The 12,684-nt window shown below is 39.8% G+C and overlaps 1 long non-coding RNA gene across 6 annotated transcripts; it reads right to left on the bottom strand.

Moving 5' to 3' along the window:
* Positions 1-7,411: 7,411 nt before the first annotated feature.
* On the bottom strand, positions 7,412-12,398 carry LOC137249563 (uncharacterized). 6 transcript variants are annotated; one of them, XR_010952421.1, is made up of 4 exons: positions 11,559-12,398; positions 10,681-11,172; positions 8,676-9,031; positions 7,412-8,616 (listed from the first exon to the last, which is right to left on the bottom strand). It is a non-coding gene; the product is annotated as an uncharacterized lncRNA (long non-coding RNA). The 6 variants fall into 6 exon arrangements; XR_010952417.1 differs by having other exon boundaries at positions 8,683-9,031; positions 11,559-12,392; XR_010952420.1 differs by having other exon boundaries at positions 8,683-9,031; positions 11,647-12,392.
* Between the last annotated feature and the right edge of the window lie 286 nt (positions 12,399-12,684).

The following is a 12,684-nucleotide window of genomic DNA, read 5'->3' as shown; positions in this document are numbered from 1 at the left end:
ATACCTTGCTAACAATGAAAGCACCTTTGTATCGAGGTTCCAGCTTACGTGATGTACCCGTGCTCATCGGTTCATTCGTGGTAAGCACTAGATCATCTTCGTTACACGTCTTCGGCCTGGAGTGCTGCGAGTCGTACAGAGCTTTTGCGTGTGCTCGAATGTCGTCGATGCGATTAGCTACATCTCCTCGTAGCTGCTGTAATTCGGTATCGGTCATCATGTCATTGGAATCATCTTGGAACGCTTGGATGAGCTGGTTGTGCAGGATATCTCGTGGCGTATACCCATAGAGTAACTGGAATGGAGCACAACCGGTAGTCTTGTTGGGCATGGTGTTGATGCACCATTGGATCCGGCGTAGATCGTCGTCCCATCGTATTTCATTTTCGGTTGTCGGTAATAGCATGGATAGTATAATGCGATTCATTCGTTCGGCGTGACCATTTGCACGTGGAGTACGCACGGCGTTGAGAACATGTTTGACGTTGTTGTCGTTGCAAAACTTCTGGAACGTTTTTGACGTGAAAGCCGTTCCGCGATCGGAGATGATGCGTTCAGGCATTCCTAAGTAGCTCGTTACTTCTAATAACACCTGGCTTGCGTGATTTGTTGCTGTGCTCTTTACTGTGCGTATTATGGTAAATTTCGTGAATGAGTCGACAATGGTCAATATGTGCTCGTTGCGTTTGGAACTTTTCGGAAACGGACCTAAATGGTCGACGTGAATTGTATTAAATGGTATCGGCTTAACGTTGTCGTAATGGTACTGGCCTTCTCGTCGTCCACCTGGTGTTTTATTCAGAGCGCATCCGACGCAGGATTTGATGTAGCTCTTCACGTAATTACGCATGCGAGGAAACCAAAACATAGTGAGAATGCGTCTTATCGACGCCCATGTGACCTGCTTTGTCGTGGCATTCATGTAACACCACATGTCGTATTTGCTTCGGGACTACCCATAGAAGTTTGTCGTTGTACTTCCTGTATAGACGTCCTAACTCGATGACATAATCCGAGTGATCTGGATTTGTACCATTCCTCATCTCGTCGACGATGTTCTTGAGTTTATCATCTTGCAATTGGATGCTGAATAACCAATCCGGCTTGTCGATGATTGTTTTAGCAATTCTGAGATCAGCGGTTGCCATCTCGTTGGCGCATTCATATGGCATACGGCTAAGTGCATCCACATGTTCCATACGGGAACCTGGTCGGTGAATGATCTCAACGTCGAATTCCTGGATTCTCAACCACCATCGGGCTATACGTGGTATCAGTTCTCGTTTTTCCATTGTAGTCCGCAGAGCGTTACAATCAGTAATGACTCGAATCTTCTTTCCATATGCGTAATACTTGAATCTTTCCAATGATTCCACGACCGCTAAAGCTTCCAGCTCATAACTGTGGAAACGCTTCTCGTTGTCTGTATTGGATCGACTAAAGTATGCAATCGGCTGGAGTTGCCCTTTCTCGGCTTGCATTAGGACGCTTGCAAGGCTAATGGAACTGGCGTCCGTATGTAGTTCGTGATCGGCATCGATGCGGTAGCTCACCATTGTTGGTTTTGAGATGAGCATAGGTTTCAATTTGTTAAATGCTGATTCTTGTCGTTCTCCCCATACGAATTTTGTATTCTTGCGTAGTAACTGACGTAACGGTTCAGATATGATGGAATATTCGGCGACAAACTTGCGAAAATAGCCGCTAAGACCTAAGAATTTGCGTACTTCGGTGACGTTTCTTGGTGGCGGAAAGTTGGCTATTGCATTTGTCTTAACTTCTCCTGGACTGATGCCTGTAGAATGTAGTTGATGTCCTAAGAATTGTTAGGGTCTGCTGCTACGGTCTACGGTTACGGTCCACTTGGGAGCGTGTTCGCGCGAGCATACCTAGTGATGGGGCGAAAGTTGCCATAAAAAGTATCGAAAAACAAGGAAAAAACAGACGGCCATCACTAGCGAAAATTGCCATGAGTTTCCGGCAAGATAAAAAAGTGGAAGGGTGGAAAAATTTGGTGATCACAAAACATCCTCGCCGGCTGTGCACATACGCAGGTAATTGTCCAGAAACTAGGAAAGAGTCGATAGCGCAAAGCACCGAAACCGTTCTTTCCGACAAATCTCGTTTCTACGCGTCTATTTTGGGTGGTAATAAACTCTGCACCGGTTGTGTTGTGTGGACATAAGGTCCAGTTGAAGTAGGAAAAGCGTCCGACACCACCTCCGCCTCCAGGGCCAGCACTACGCTGCCACGTAATACAATCAACGTCAAAGAGCCAAGTCATCCGGCTCGTACAGGGTAGCGCGAAGCTTTATCGCCACCCGGTTCACTCGGTTACCTCGACCCAAAGCGCCCACCACCACCAACGGCGCCTACTATTATCACGGGCATCACCATCGGTAGTACCTCCCCCAACCCTTCCATTAGCGCCAACCACGAGCGCAACAACCACCAGACGTACCGCCACCACCAGTTGCAACGCACACAGCGGGGCTGCGAACATAGGCCTGCGGCCACTAACGTTAACACCTACAACAGGCGGTACCACCGACAACAATATCAACAGCGAATATCAGCGGTTAAAGCGGTGAGTTCGTTCCAATACTGAACTAAATATACGTATGTGTAGCCTCAACCTTGTTCTTTAGCAAGCTGCATCCACTTGTAGTAAAGTTAACTTATTATACCATGCAAAAAACAAGTAGACGTAACGTAAAGTGGAGTAAGGAGGTTTAATTAACTTAGAAGCATAAAGAAAGAAAAAAACAAAACATATCTTAATGGTCATAGGTAGGCAATTTGTACTGCCCGTGAAACAAAAAAAAAGTTTCAGGTATTAAAAGTTGCTTTGCGTTACAGTAAAATTTTACTATTACTTTTAATTAATGCAATTGTTGCGGATATGTTTCTGGAATGAGCAAAAGGTATTGATATTGTTTCTGTAAGGAATAAAGTTTTATTGGTAATTCAAGTTCAATTGCATTATCAGTTAAAACGCATTAAATTTATATTAAGGGATGCAATTAACGAGTAATGCAAATTAACTTACATTATCAACAAAAAAAAAATATATACTATTTTCTATAATCTTTATCAGTAAACTGTTAAATTTAGTGATAATGTAAGTTACAGTACATGCAAATTTTTATTGCAGTAATCTTACTAACCGCAGCATGCCCGTGTAAATTGTGAATAATCAATATGGCATCTACTTTATTGCTTTTTTTTCATTATCAACCTCAACTCAAGAAGTGAATGCATTGTCGAGTTTAACTTACAAATCATAAAATTTCCAGTGGAACTTAAATTGCTTCATTCTACATGAATATATGTCAAAAATAAATTTATACATATTAAAGTAATATTATTATATACATACATGAAACCTTTCAAATCTGAATTATTTTCTTTGTTCTTTCATTTTATTATTTTAATTTTATTTTTTTGACTGAGTTGAACTAAACACAAAACAATACCAGCACTGACTGGTACATGCAAAACAGTTTACGTTTCACCTGAACAAGTAAAACGATTTCATTAATTTCACTATAAATTTAAAAGTTCACTTTTTGCTTGAACATGTAAATGATTTCGTTAATTTTTCTATGAATTTAAAAGTTCACGTTTTACTTGAACATGTAAATGATTTCGTTAATTTTTCTGTGAATTTAAAAGTTCACGTTTTACTTGAACATGTGAAACAATTTCTTCGAGGAGTATGATTCACCCCAAATTTAGTCTTAGTTGCGTTTATAACAATTTTCTTAGTACATAGTACATATTAGTGTCATTATACTATGCGTTATACCGAATTGATGTTTTGCTAAACTCAAAATAAGTCTACTACAACAACATATTAATTTTGTAAGGGGGCCCCAATTATCGGAAGTTGTATCCAAACTGTACAGCCCTAAGATAGGTTTGTGAATGAAAAGAGAAAGGGCATTTAACCAAATTTCTACTTTGTATGTAATCTATCTACTATTCATAAGCACATTTACTTCCAATTCTTTTGCACCAAGCGCTTATAACCCTTGTCAAAAAAAAAGGAGGTGACATAAATATAGGTATAGCTTTAAATATTTCTTTCATAGCATACATACTTTAGTAATAATGATATCTGAATAAACTTGTAATTAGAATGGGAATGCTGGCGTCTACATTCTTTTAGAAGGCACTTAGGTAAAACAGGTAAGGGGCCACCGAAATTTTAGGTGCGTCGGTGGCCATGGATTTTGAGGGTGGGACATAGCACCGGGTGTCGCAACACCACCCGCGGCGCCCCCTATATATATTCGGCCCTTTTGTTTATTTTCCTTTCCCTTCTTTTATTTTAATTTTTCAGCTTTTTTTTTTGTTATTTGACTTCAGGGTAGTAACCGGTCATGTCCGGTTCGGTATTTTTTTGTTGCGTTAGATTTCTTTTTGAATTTGAATTTTAAGTTTTGAATTTAACGGTCTGTCCGTGGCATCCGGTTCGACCGGATGTAGTTTTATTTGAATTTTAAGCGTTTTGAGTCGGTCTCTGCGCTTCTGTCAGGTTTTTTTGAATTTGACAGCTTTTAGTTTTGATAGGCATGATAGGAATTTTTTTCTGTTTATGGCGCAGGAACAGTAAGGTTGGCAAGGACCCGCCCCAGCCGACAATAACTAGCCACTGTGCACCAACACATCATGCCGACCGCCTTCCTTACTGCTTCCATCGTAAATACGTTCCCATAACAGAATGTGATGGTTTGTTTGAACAATTCACACTTATTGACGTTTAGTGTGAGTCCACATGATCGTAACACTTGAAGTGTTCGCGAAAGTTTATCGTACATTTCTTCGAAAGAGTTGCTGCCAATCAGAATGTCGTCCATGTAGTGAAGCATGTCGCCTTTCTTCACTCCTTTTTGTATTTCGGCCATGAGTCGATTAAAAACTGCTGGTGCGTTCTTAAGCCCAAACGGCATACTTTTGAACTCGTACAATCCGTCGGTGGTAATAAATGCGGTGAATTTTTGACTATCGGGTGCCATTGCGATTTGGTAGTAGCCACTATTCAGATTGAGCGACGAAAAATAACGAAAACGTTTGGCTTCTTGCAGCCTTTCTTCGATATTTGGGACCGGAAAGTTCTCCTTTTTCGTTAACTTGTTGATGCGTCGATACATAATCGATCACTTCCATTTTTCTTTTTCACGAGTACGACTGGGCTAGCACACTCGGATGTGAATTTCGTGATAATGTCATGTTCTAATAGCTCGTCGATCATACTATTGACGATGCCTCTTTTCGGCTCTGGAATGCGATATGGAGGTTGGGATACAATCTGACCGTTCTCCAGTTCGATACTCGCTTGGACCACATCGGTTCTGCCGATGCCGCTTAACCCGTTAGAGAAAAGATCTTCATAACTCGTCAAAAGATTTTGCATTTTAACTTGCTCAGTTGGAACTCTGAAATTAGAGAAAAGTTTGACAATTTTACATTCGGATATTACCAAATCTGCTGTAGTTCGTGTATTCCCGAAAATAGTTCGACCATCCTCAATCTTCATTGTAACGTTGGCGTTGACAATGACGTCTTGTCCTAAAAGTATTTCTTCCTGCAGTAGCTCGTCGTCAGCGATGTAAACTTCAGCTCTTATGACAGCTGTATCGATGATTATGTCTATGACCATAGACTCGTGGAGCATTCGTGTTCCTCCACAAATACCTTTTACTTGCATGCAACACTTTTTACGTTTTGCATTTATACGATTTGCCACTGAGTTACTTATGATACTGCACTGGCTACCAGTATCGATAAAAGCGATATACGGAAGCGTTTGTATGTAAATTATTTTGTGGAAGCATCCATCGAGATTATTTGCCCCAAGTCGTCTGGTAGCTGCCGTCGTTTTATCGCAATTTCCTCCATTTGGATGTACTTTGTTGCACGTTGTACAGCGATGACGTTTATGTGGTAGTGGACGTTTGTTTGAGAAATGCCCCGGTTCGTTGCAGTTGTAGCATTTCAGCTGCGGTTTCGTCTCGTTTCCTTTCTCTACAGCGTACAATTTTGTTTTTGCTTCATCTCGTTTGATTACTTGATTTGCATGCGGCTCACTAGCCTCGCCACGATTAATGAAATAATCCTCGATTGTATCGCGCATGTGCTTCATCGTTGCAAACTTCATTGCTGCTATACTGTGCTGGATCCCACGGTGTTTCAAACCCGACCTAGCGTATCTGATGACTGCTGCTTCACTAAGCTTGTACCGAATACCTAGTGCTGATATACGGAAACAATATTCCTTCACGGTTTCTTTTGGTCGTCGTGTCGCATTAGCCATGGCAAAGTGAATTTCCGCTTCGTCTTTCACTGAGCCAAACTCGCATTGCAAAGCGTTGGCAAAATCGTTCCAAGCTGTGTGCATTGTGGGTGATGCATCCAACCACATACGTGCGGCACCTTTTAATCGGGTGTATACAGCCAATAACAAAATTCTTTCATCCCATCGATAGGCCTCTACAACTTTATTGACCCTATCTATAAATTGCTCTACGGTTATGCTTGCGTTGTTTGTCGGATCAAATTCCGGCAGGGTATGCGAAATTTCTTTGACCGATGCTTGCCTCATATTTCCGTTTGAAAAATTTGTATTTCCTTGATTTCGTAGTGTTGCGCCACCATTAGCTGATACTACGCTGTCATCGTCTTCTAGAACAATCTCGTCGTTTCTATTACGTTCGTCTGCATTTTCGTCGCCTGCTACCGTGCTGTCTTTTTCTGCGCGCTGCTCTGCTACCTTTGACGTGTTGTCACTAGCGTTGGCGTTCTGTGTTTGTAAAATCCGCGCCATCATTTCACGAAGTTGCTTCATTTCTTGCTGTAGCTGGGATATCGTTAACATTTGAGATGATTCTTCCTGAACATTCCCGTCCTGTATGTCCAGTTCATCGGATTCCTCGTGTGCACCGATACGCTGTATTAATTGATCCCTTGTACTCGTCGTTGCCAAATCTCGTTCGAGTAGCAATTTCTTCAATTCCTCTGCCTGGAGCAAACAAAGAGGATAAATATAATAAGAGCCGTCACTCGTTATTTTTTAGGCATTTACTCGATGTAAACTGTGAGGTAGTCGCTACTTTTGTTTTATGAGGAATATTTTTGAATTGCCTTCCAATCCATGTGGTGTTGTCACTTTATGCAAACGTGTTTTTTGGAAGGAGAATTAAATAATTAATTAAATACAGTCGGAAAAATAAACACAAATACCCCATGAAAATGTATAGAAGACATTTATAAACATCTCGGCCAAAAAAAAAGTAGCGACTACCCCATAGTTTACATCGAGTAAATGCCTAAAAAATAACGAGTGACGGCTCTTATTATATTTATCCTCTTTGCCTGGAGCAGCCACATGAATAAAATATCAACCAAAAAATTTAATTTTCAATATTTATTTTTAATTATAACAACCAAACATAACATATAATATAAGCATTTATCTGGTTTTGCATCTTGGAGCCTCATATGTACATGAAATTGCAACTTAAATTAATACATTTAATATAAAAAAGAAGTAAGTACTTTAATAATAACATAAAAAAATATATTAATTGCTTTGAGCTATATTTCTGCAGCAGCTAACTTTATATTTGGACAATTCAGAAGTGTGTTATATTCATGTAAAATTTGAGTTGTTTCCATTATTGTTGATTATTCTTTTTTCAGATCAAGAATATTCAAAGGTGTCGTGGAATCCGATTGCTGTCGTAATTGATGAACTTAAAAATGTACGACTAGTAATTGAGTCAGACTTATTATTGTTCTAAATCTAATCATTCAAGCAATAATTCTGCAACCCTTAGCAGGAGTATTGATTGGTTTCAAATCTAATTCCCACAGCAATCGTATCACATCCCTTATTATATATGTACATGAAATAATACTGTTGATATAAAGAAAAGTAAGTATTTTAATAATAAATAAACTATCTTAATTGGTTTTGGTTTTCCAATTGAAATCTTTTCTAAGCGAGCAGAAAATAATTTTAAGCTTTAGAAAAAACTCCAATTATTTGAATAATCTACAACTTAAAGCTTATTGGAAATTCAGATTAGGTTTACTCTTTTTTCAGATCAAGAATATTCAAAGGTGTCGTGGAACTCGATTGCTGTCGTAATTGATGAACTTAAAAATGTACGACTAGTAATTAAGTCAGACTTATTATTGTTCTAAATCTAATCATTCAAGCAATAATTCTGCAACCCATAGCAGGAGTATTGATTGGTTTCAAATCTAATTCCGACAGCAATCGTATCACATCCCTTATTATATATGTACATGAAATAATACTGTTGATATAAAGAAAAGTAAGTACTTTAATAATAAATAATCTCTCTTAATTGGGTTCAATTGAAATCTTTTCCTGTGCAAGCACATCGCTAACCTCTGTTGGCAAAAGATATGATTATACTGTCTTCGATAGATAGTCGGACGAGCCGCTACTCGGCGATGTAGAGATGACCGTTGTGTCGGTGGCAGCAGTTTCTAACTTTGCACCATCCGTACAGTGTGATGAATGCTTCACTGCCTTTTCCAATTGCTTGGCGCCAGCAATTTTTGCTGTTTGTAAAGCTTTAGCTGTAATGCAAATATATAGATGGGTTAAAGTGGTTTTCGTATGGTATTCAACAACTCACTCTTTACCATCATCACAGCCTTCTCATCAATTTTGAATATGTGTACTGTTTCAGTATTCAGACCTAGTTCGTTTGGTGCAATATTTTCTATTTAATTATGTATACTATCCGTTAGGCAGACAATTAGGTGCGTTCGATCCTTTCATATACTGTGGATATTTGAGCCGTAGACGCAATGGCAGATATTTTGATTCTTTTTGAAGTGTAACATTTATAAACAGTTGGGTTTCTCTGCTGTCACCATCACCACTAGAGAGCTATTGAAGAGACGCTCCCAGTCACGCTGTGGCCACCTTGTCACAGTTACTGATGGAGATAATGCGAAGCCATCTTTACCATCTAATAAGTAAATTGAACTGTAGAAGAAGAAACATTTTATAAAATTTAATAAAATCAAAAAATGATAGTTGTGTCAAAATGGGGTAAATTATTGTATGTTAAAGTATAGCGAAGTTTGAATAGGTTTTATTCTTCATTCTTAGAAACTTGTACGAAGGTACCTGATAAGATATTAAAAATCCTCAACGTTTTTTTTGCAATAACTTAAAAAAACTCTTATTCAAACATCTGCTTAACTTCTACATATCAATAGCTACCTTTACCACCAGGAGTCACTATTGCTTCTACGCCTATGCTATTGTTTCCTACACCGATAAGCTTTGTAATAAAATAAACAACTATCTCCCCAATTTCTCCAGTTTTGTCGCCTCGCGAAACCTGATATTGTAACCAACCAAATCATCGGTGATCTTATTTAAAACATGGCCGCGCCAAATGTCGACCATATGACATTACCCTACCGACTGTCTTACACCTTAAAATTTTGGGTGTGACTTTCGATCTACATCTTGGAGAGCATGCACTAGCACGAATACTTGTAACGAAAATCCAGAGCAGTAACAAACATTTAATATAATTCGATAAATCGGAAGTACTTGGGGTAAATATAAATAGACGTTTGCATGGTGCGCGTCTCCGATATGGTCACCAAGCCTAAAGGTTACTCACTGGAAGAAAATACAGGCCTGCCAAAATGCTGCCCCACAAACAGGCGTCGGACCTTTATGCTAGGAATTGCCCGGTGAATCCAGTACTCAAAGAACAGTACCCAAAACTTGCGGAAGATCGCGTACTCCCCAGAGAAAAGCGAGTCACTCTAGCTCAACTTCGTTCTGGATACTATAACAGGTTAAACTCTTACCTATCCAGAATCAACCCCGACATACAAAATGTATGCCCCGCTTGCAATGTGTCCCACATGACACCAACCATCTCTTTAATTGTAATGTGGAACGAACGCCTCTATCACCCCTTTCCCTATGGTCCCCCCGTGTTGAAACAGCAAGTTTCCTTGGACTCCCGTTAGAGGATATTGATGACAATTTGTGATTAGTCAGACCTATTGGATGGGGCGAAGCACTGTTACAACAACAACAACAACAACCAGTGCTAAAGTTGATTTTATTCTAATTACTTGCAGTTGGGGTATGCCCTCATTCTCTACTGTGCTCAAAACTATCGCCTCCAAATGGCAATTCAATCAGGATGAGCTAAAAGTAACAGGCAAACATGTTATAGCAGCATGAAACCTTCAAGGCCATTCCGCCCTTTCACCCCAAAAGCTATGAGGTCGCCAGAGCTCCAGTTGTTAAAGAAACAGGATGCACCATGCTTAGGGGAAGTTGACAATTGGGTTGTAGTATCTATATATTGCGCTGGCAATCCCTTGATTCAATTTGGTATTTTAGTCGCCTCCTCCAACAGGCACACCTGCCGCGTCTATATTCTAAGCCCCCTAATGCACTGGGGATAATAGTGCTTGTTACCGGAGTGTACGCATCTATATCGGAAAAAGGACCATCTACATCGTTAACACTCCCTAAAACCTTCGAGTGTCTTTATCGCTACAACATCAACATCTTTAATGAGATATGGTATGACTTCACAAGGTCTTTAGGATTATTCCAACAAATAATTATAAAAATAAAAACTCTTGCCTGCATACCTTTAGTGCATGTTACAACAGCTGTAGGTTTTCCATTGATAAACTTTTTAGCTGGCGAGCCACAGTTGCTTTTTGCTTTTTTCGGCGAATACGTAAATGTTTTTTCACGTTCCTGTAATGGTTTCACCACCATTTGGGTTTCATTTACGGTTGGCGATAGATTACCCAGTTTTGTTGTAGGTTCAGCGGCTTGCATATACTGCATACCTTTTTTCATCATGTACTCAACTTCTTCCATGGTATCATTGACGTGCAATGATTTTTCGGTACTCTCATTGAACAAACTAGGATTTTCTTTATTATTTTCAAATGATTCTTCAAAGTCAATAGAACTTTTGTTATGGTAATTACTGAGCATGCTTTCCGCATTTCGTGCTATTGGCTCTATTGCAATTTCCTTCTGTTGTTGTTCTTTCTCCTCTTTAATAAAGACACTTTTGTTTAAATTTCCGCCCGTTTCATCTGACTCATCATCCGACAACTCAATTACTCCTAAAGAATCATCAAAGGACTTGACATGGCGTAGCCCAGGGTTATTTTGGTAATAGTCTAGTTGAGGGGTCGACTGCTAATATGCTACCTATCGAGAGAGGTGTCAAACGACGCGTATTGTCATCAGTATTAATAATTCGAAGGCGGAAAATAAAAATATTAACTCGTTCAAAAGATATTAACGAAAAACCGAAAAAAGAGCCGCGGGTACCTCCGAAACCGGGGGTCGGATCCATAGTATTTTTGCGCAGAACACCTTTCTGCTTTGGCGGCCTTCGGCCGCGCTTATAAAAAATAACCCTGGGCTACGCCATGCCAAGTCCGGGTGTGTGGTATAACCGTGGCTACCGCCACGGTGATGGACAATTTTTTTTATGGGTACAAACACAACAACAACCACATGTAAATCGCCAACTTCAACTGCAAATATCTGCGGTAATAGTCTAGTTGCGGGGTCGACTGCTAATACGCTACCAAAAATATCGAGAGAGGTGTCAAAAGACGCGTATTAATCTCGAGAACACTAATCCGATGGCGGAAAATAAAAATTTTATCTCTGTCCGCAGATATGGTAATAGTCTAGTTGAGGGGTCGACTGCTAATACGCTACCAAAAATATCGAGAGAGGTGTCAAACGACGCGTCTTGACATCAGTATTAATAATCCGAAGGCGGAAAATAAAAATTTTACCGCGTTCAAAAGATATTAACGAAAAACCGAAAAAAGACACGCGGGTACCTCCGAAACCGGGGGTCGGATCCATAGTATTTTTGCGCAGAACACGTTTCCGCGTTGGCGGCCTTCGGCCGCGCTTATAAAATATGACCCTGGGCTACGCCATGCCAAGTCCGGGTGTGTGGTATAACCGTGCCTACCGCCACTGCGATGCACAATTTTTTTTGGGGGTACAAACACAACAACAACCACATGGAAATCGCCAACTTCAACTGCAAATATCTCCGGACAGAGATAAAATTTTTTCTTTTCCGCCATCGGATTATTGTTCTCGAGATTAATACGCGTCTTTTGACACCTCTCGATATTTTTGGTAGCGTATTAGCAGTCGACCCCTCAATTCAATTTCAATTAATTATTTAATTCTCCTTCCAAAAAAACACGTTTGCATAAAGTGACAACACCGCATGGATAAATGCATGGCGCAACGATACAAGGTGGCAGCATGGGACAGCTGATTTTTAGCTTTTTTTATTTGATTTGATACATCAAAATACGGTGCAGTACGATTTTGACATTTGTCCATCGAATTTACAAAACAAAGTACATGAAATTTTTATTTATGTTTGTAGGTATGTCACCATGCTGCCACCTTGTATCGTTCCGCTATGGATAAATGGAAGGCAATTCAAAAATGTTCCTCATAAAACAAAAGTAGCGACTACCTCACAGTTTACATCGACTAAATGCCTAAAAAATAACGAGTGACGGCTCTTATTATATTTATCCTCTTTGTTCACCCTCTTTTCTTGCTGTCTCTGCCAAGGCGAATTCATA

The sequence above is a fragment of the Eurosta solidaginis genome, chromosome 4 (assembly GCF_040869045.1).
Source record: "Eurosta solidaginis isolate ZX-2024a chromosome 4, ASM4086904v1, whole genome shotgun sequence".
Lineage (NCBI taxonomy): Eukaryota > Metazoa > Arthropoda > Insecta > Diptera > Tephritidae > Eurosta > Eurosta solidaginis.
Note: the sequence above shows the minus strand (reverse complement) of the source record. Positions and strands in the feature narration are given on the sequence as shown.